General features: G+C 41.5%; 1 pseudogene; it reads right to left on the bottom strand.

Moving 5' to 3' along the window:
* Positions 1–4,696: 4,696 nt before the first annotated feature.
* Positions 4,697–5,523, bottom strand: LOC117709029 (platelet-activating factor acetylhydrolase IB subunit alpha1 pseudogene; annotated as a pseudogene).
* Positions 5,524–7,312: the final 1,789 nt, after the last annotated feature.

Here is a 7,312-nt window from a genome sequence, read left to right as displayed (position 1 = left end):
TGGTAACATCTGCTAATCTCACTATCTCATCTTCTTTCATGACAACATCCTGTTGTTATGTAAATTAACACGCACAGGTCTGTTCTTAGCATCCAGATGTCTTAAGATGGGGGCATCATTCAAGATCTCTCAATCCTCTTGAGGAAAAAAAAAAAAAAAAAAAAAAAAACCCTTCTCAGAGAATCAGCACTGACCCTCTGACCCTCTGAGAACTCAGAGCCTTTTCTTTACGTGTGTTTTTGTTTGCTTATCACGATATCCCTTCCAGACAGGTAAGGTTGAGCATCCCTAAAGCAAACAAAAGAACAATTGAAGGGGTGATTCTAGAAAATACAGGCAGGGGTTGAGATAGGAGAATTAAATCAACCAAGGGTATAAAGTTAGCCATTTACCCCATGGTAGCTGGAACCCGGAGACTGAGAAATAAGACATCCCACAGGCTGAAAAGGCTGGGCTTTTACCCATTAGCTCCTCAGGGCAGCCAGCAATGCTCTCAGCCTCTACCTTCTCCAGCTCTCAAGGCCAGAGTTCCTTGAAGGGGCACTCTACTGGTAAGCCTCAGTAGGGACTCAAAGCCCAGAGAGCTGGCCAGGACACCAGTGACTGCTATGCTCCCCTGTTGGAGGCTGGGTATTAACCTGTGTTAAACTTGGCTACCAGAGTGGTGCAACTCTGAGGATGAAGGACCACTGAAGTCTACATCAGTGATATACTTCCGAAGCGAGTGGTGGTACTCAAGGGTCCTCCTCTGGATTTGTTTCCTGGATCATCAAGTGAGAAGTTTGCACCTGATACCAATCACATAGCAGGAACTTAGTATCTTTATGAATTGAAACAGAAAATTACCTTAGCACTAGAAAGAAAAGCATTATCCATCACAAGAAGGCAAGGGACTTTTTCTTAAGGGAAAATGCCTTAAAAACTGTGAATATTTTTTTTTGCTGGTAGAAAAGCAAACAATCTGGATTTGTTTGTTTTTCTATGATCTGTTATTTTCTTCTCTGCTGTTTGGTGATGTCCACAAGATGAAAGAAATAGAAAGAGGCTGACCTGGTACTGTATAGCAGTGATCTCCACAACAGGCTTCACACAGCCCAGGGAAAACACAAGTCAATAACTACTGTTTTCTCTCTCTCTCTCTCTCTCTCTCTCTCTCTCTCTCTCTCTCTCTCTCTCTCTCTCTCTGGGTGTCTTACTCATCTTTAAGGATTAGAGCTGGGGCTTTCTAAATGATAAGCATGGACGGGCCCTGGGATACCCAGAGGTTGTGTGCCAGGTCTGTTGAGGGAGCCTGAGGAGCAAGGGGAAGTTCTGCATTTTGTCATTTTCTCTTATTACAAAGCAGTTTATGTATGCCTCAGTGACGGAATATATGGATTATTGCATAGTCTTAATTAAACTAGCCCCACAACACAAACAGAAGGATTCCTGCAATACAATCTCACATGAGGATAATACCAACCCTGCAAGCACAAATGGATGAGGTAGCTCCCACTCCCAGCCAGGGACAAATGCATGGTCAGCCACATTAAAGCAATGATAAGCTCATCATGTCTGCCAATGGGTCAGCTTAAAATTGATGAAATCATTAACTCTGTCTGAAATCTAAACTTACTGTTGTTATTAGAGATACTAGAATTCTCTCTAAGTGAATATTATCTGTATTGAGGTAGTACAATAGCAGAGAATTTTAACACATTTTTCTTAATACTTTGTCTTCTCTTTTGGCTTTCCTATGGTGTGTCTATTTTTAGGGCAGGAAAGGCAATGGGAAAATGGAAAGCTCTTGTCTTTGTTGCTGAGCAGTTGCGTGGAGCCTTGTTTTCTCAGGCTTTATTTCTGATAGTGGCATGGTGAAGGTTGATAGATAAGCATTATATTAATTACTAATCCATCAGGTGACAACCACATGTGTTAGAGACAAGTAAGTCAGGAATGAGGTTCATTGAAGCAGGACACTAAGTTGATAGGCAGATACACATACAATATTTTAAATCTAGGCTTTACATAGGCGAGACAAATATGTGGTACTCTCTGAGTCCGGTTTATTAGCTTTAACATAATAACCTCCAACTGCACTCATTCTCCTTTCATGATTTTGTTTTTCTTCATGCTGCACAAAATTCCTCTCTTACCCACACTTCATGATAGACATCTAGGCTGGTTCCATTTCCTGGGTGAGCAGCGCATCAATGAACATGGACGTGTGTCTTTGGGACATGTTGACTCAGTCTTCCAGGTGTGTACTTGAGTGGTATAGCTGGTCATATTTTCTATTTTCAGAGAAATCACCACACGAGTGCACAATTTTACATTTTCACCAGTAGTGAATAAGGGTTCCTTCCTTTAAAATTTTGTTTTCAGGGTTTAGAGATTTTAGTCTAGTGGTACAGTTTTACCTAACATGTACAAGGTCCATGGTTCTGAAAAACAATTGTTTTAATTTCTTTCTTTCTTTCTTTCTTTCTTTCTTTCTTTCTTTCTTTCTTTCTTTCTTTCTCTCTTTCTTTAAGGAGCAGCCCTGCACAGTTGTGGAGGTCAGACGAACTGATTGTCAGTTACCTCCTTCTACCACTTGGGTCTTGGGGACTGATCTCTGGTCATCAGGCTCTGTGAAAAGCTCTTTTACTAGCTGCCCCATCATGCTGGCCCAAGGCTCCTCTTTCCCCACAGCCTCACTGACATTTGTTGTCGCTTGTGTCCTTGATGACGGCCATCCTGACTGGGGTGACACAGATGCTCACAGCAGTTCTAAGTTGCATTTCTCTGGAAAATGAAGAGATCAGACGGTGTTTCGAATATTTAAGGGCCATTTGTGTTTCTTCATCTAAGAAAGGTCTATTCCCCTCTTACTCCACTTGTTGATATATGGTTTGTGTGTGTGTGTATTAATTTCTTGTCTAGGGAGTAGACGGCAAAGTCTTTCCCCATTCTTTCAGCTCTTTCCTCTGGTGACTTTCTTCTGCTTGATTCTTATTTGCTTCTTGATTTTACGTAGTCTCATGTGTCAGTTCTTAGATCTGTTCCTTCCTGCTGAAGAGCTGTTCAGGAAGTCCTCTCCAAGGCTTCTGTCTTGGAGTCCTTTTCTTGACCAGTTTCAGGTCTTACGTCAGTCTTTCATCCATCTTAATTGACTTGATTTAATAGACTTCTGATTTTTTTTTCCTCTGTTGCTACCTTTGAGATAAAGTTCACTCTTCTTCTGACTCCCTCTCACCAGCTCTTACAGAAGTAGCCACTGGCCTCCTGTCTTACTTAGACATCCCACACAAAGCTATAGTGATAAGAAATTTAAATAAGACAATTTCTACATTATCTTTGGGGGATAACATTTAAAAATATTTTATATTTTTTCTAACTAAGATTCTCTCAAGGAGGAAGGACAAGTCAAGGTAACTCTAAATAAAGGGGCACCGTCGCCAAGCTGGAAAATCTCTAGCCTTTAGAGCAGAGTGTACGTCTTGACTTTGTGGGAATCTAGACAGTAACAGCTTTGTGAGGCTCTCAGTAAATGGTACCTTCTCCACATGGTGCTTACAAAATTGAAAAATAAATCAAGGAAGTAGCCAGCAGAAGCTGAGCCGAGACCTTATTACTAATGGACACTGCTCTAGTTCTGTTTCTCTTGCTGTGATAAAATACTCTCACCAAAGCAACTTAGGGAGGAGAGGCTTTATTTGGTGTCTAACTCCAGGCCTCAGTCCATCATAAGGGAAGGCAAAGCAGGAACTCAAGAGAGTGACTTGAAGACAAGTTTGCCCTTCCACTCACTTTACCTCCACTCAGTTCTCACCCAAGCATGGCAGGAGCTGTGGTGGGCTCTAGTTTCTAGCTGAATCACACTAGCTTAGACTCAGCTAGGTAAAGGATCGTATGTCAATTAGCAGTTAAGACAACCTCCAACAGATATGCACACAGGCCAATCTGATCCAGGTAATTTCCCAACTGAGTCTCTCATCTCAGATGAGTTCAGACTGTGTCAAGATGATAAGTAAAGCTAACCAGAACAGCCAGCATGCTGGACGATATGGCTGTCTATTGGCCTAAGCATGATTAATTCTTACCTCTTCATCTGTCTTACGTCTTCATCACAGAGTTTGCAACATTTCTTCTTGATTCTGAGACACTCACAGAAATCTCTAATCCTACCTTTCAATGCCATCAGCTTGAGGAAAGGGGGCAAAAAAATTCATGTTCCGACATCTCAATCTATCAGGCAGTTTCCTGTTTCATGATTGTATACTATCTCAGAGTGTTGACATTGCAAAATTCATGTAGCCAGCTTATATTTTTCATAGTAAATTTAACACCATAAGTAATATTTGGTTATGAAAATCTTGGCATACAACCAGAGAGCATGCATGGGACAGACTTAGGCCCTCTTCACATATGTAACAATTGTGCAGCTGGGTCTTCATGTGGGACTTTTAAAGCAGGAGCAAAGGCTGTCTCTGACTATATCCTGCCTTTGGATCCCTTTCCCCTAACTGGGCTGCCTTGTCTAACCTCAATAGAAGATGTGCCTAGTCATACTGCAACTTGATATGCCAAGGCAGGTTGATATTTGGGGGGGGCTCCCCTTTTCTGAGGAGAATAGGAGGAGGCATGGATGGGGAGAAAAGGGAGGTGAAAGGGAGGGGTTGGGAAGATAGGAGGGAGGAGAAGCTGGGACCAGGTTGTAAAGTAAGTAAATAACTTTTTTTTTTTTTAAGGAGGAGGAGCATTTAATGTCAAGGGAAGCAAAGAGGCTTAGGGTGTTGTCTCTGGCAGAGGGATTTCTTGGCCCTGATCTTGGGCCAGGAGACGCAGAAGTAAGGAGTGCAGGGTCCGGCAGACAGGTGTGTACCCCAAGCGGCTCAGGTGTAGGTAATCATACATGTCATGGTGACTTATGGTGCCGTCGGAGTGCACAAAGCCAGGGTCTGCATCTAAGAAGTGGGCTCGGGGGTAGCCAGCTAGTGCTGCCCGAACCATTTCGTTTACCTGTCAGTTTTTCTCCCGAAGTGATTTGGGATGCTGGCCTCTCGGAAGCAGGCCCAGCACAACCACCCGTGCCTGGGGCTGCAGCTTGTTCACCAGTTATACGATGGCTTTGATGCCACCTGTTACTTGTTCTGCTGTGTGGCTCTGGTTGTTGGTGCCCACCCAGACCACCACAATCTTGGGCCGAATATGTTCCAGCTCTCCATTCTCAAGCCGCCAGAATACATGCTGTGTGCTGTCACCACCAATGCCAAAGTTAAGTGCATGCAGAGGTGAGAAGAGTTCCCGCCAGATCTCACACTGGTGCATTAGCTGAACCAAGGAGTCCCCGATAAAGACGACTTCGGGTTCCTTGTCTTTGCTGTCCGCCACAAATCGGTGGTGCAGAGACAGCCAGCGCCCGTAGCCCTGCACGTCCTGCACTGGCGTGGGCTTGCTGGCCGGGTTCTCCCCTTCCCTGCTCATCCTCAGCACCGCAACCTCCTGAAAAGCCGACAGGGATGAGGGACAATCTAGCGTCCTCTCTCTGTAGAGGAAATCATTTGCCGTAAGTAAATAACTTAACTGATAAAAATGTCTTAGACTATGACCGTTCTAAATAAATTCTGTTAATTAATATCTAATAAATAGTAAAATGAGTTCTTAGTATGTGTTATTGTAGATAGATCTAGTATCAAAATTTTTAATATGATATCATATCAATATGTTTGATAGGAAACCTTTTTTTTTTTTTTAAAGATTGTGAGATGTTGCTCAGAAGACACAATTTCAGTTGCTCAGAAGACACAATGTTATCCTTATACTAATTTCAGTTAGTATAAGGATAACATTGACTGGTCTATTGCACATCATATGTTCAGTTAGTAGCAACGTATTGTACTCTGAACTGTACACTATACTGATAAAGCAATGTCTGAGTGGTTCCTCTGTAAAAGGGACGGAATACTCAGGTATCTAACCGTTTGACTGAGCCATTCTACAACATACATACACATCAAAGCATCAGGTCATAAACACAAAGGATTTTATTTGTCAATTAAAAAAACAATTTTTTAAAAAAAACAATCTTTTTGGGATCGATGGAATCCCATGAGAATTCTTTCTTTGTAACTCTTTGTGATTCCTGAAGTTTTATTTAATTGCTCTTTCTTTCTTCCTATTCCAAAGACCTTTTATGGAATCAAAAGAGAAGCAAAGTGAGGAAAAGTTGGCTGTTGAGTAAGCTCAGACATGGAGAGTAAACGGGTGTTCAGTCAGAACCACTCAGACACCTAAAAGGTTGTCATCTGTGGAACCATTGAACTAACTCTCTAAGCTCGCACTGGTTGTAGCTTAACTTAATATCTTAGCAAACTGCTTGTTTTTTATGCACGCTGTGTTATGCTCAGCACAATTTCATAAATCCTAGTGAGTGGCAAAGTTCTGGAAACTGTGAATTCAGCACTGGAGAGACAACTGAAGCCGCCACACCTCTGCAGGCCCCAAGCAAAGGAGGGAAGGGCAGAAGTGAGCATGGAGATCTTGGTCAAGTGGAACTGGTTTGGGAGAGGTGGGAGCCTAACCAGGTACTTAGGAGGCTCTCAATGAATAATATTAAATACACGAATAAAAAACACAGCCAGGGAGAGACAAATAGAGATTGTATCTCACAGCAGCCATCTTTAAACCTAAATAAAGTTATTTTTCTGTATGAGAAGACATCTGAAAAGTGATTTTTATAAATGGGAGGAACCTGAACATCCAACAGTTCAATTTTTATCTTTTTCAAGTCAGTGCATATCCTTTGCTGGAAGGATGGAGGGGTCAGGATCAATGCAAGGAAATACAAGACTGGGAGAAGATGAATGTATTCAGTCTTTCAAGTGTTAAAGCATTATTGATCCATTTAACTGCTGCTCAGTGACTACTCAGCACACACTGAAGACCATCCTTTTATAAATTAAGAGTAGAAGTTTTTTAAAAATCATAAATACATAAAATTATTGTGATTATGAAATGATCTGCCACCTAGATATAACCATGGCTAATAACTGAGACTATTTACCTTCAGTCTTTTATTGTAGTTTCTTTAGTAATCAGGATCTTACTACATGTAGAAGTTTTATTCATGTTTTTTATATAATTTATTATGTTAAGGCCATTTTGTGTATCATACCAAGTCTTTAAAGTTACAGTTTTATAGTTGTGTTATTTTCTCAACTGAATGCCAGCAGCCAATGGATATGCTATCCTCAGCTGAATGCCAACACCCAATAATATACTATCTTCAACTGAATGGGCATGCTATCCTCAATATTACCTCTTCTATTTTAGTAAACATTTCAAAGTT

The sequence above is a fragment of the Arvicanthis niloticus genome, chromosome 5, assembly GCF_011762505.2.
Source record: "Arvicanthis niloticus isolate mArvNil1 chromosome 5, mArvNil1.pat.X, whole genome shotgun sequence".
Classification (NCBI taxonomy): domain Eukaryota; kingdom Metazoa; phylum Chordata; class Mammalia; order Rodentia; family Muridae; genus Arvicanthis; species Arvicanthis niloticus.
The sequence above is the reverse complement of the archived record's forward strand: the minus strand, read 5'-3'. Positions and strand labels throughout refer to the sequence as shown.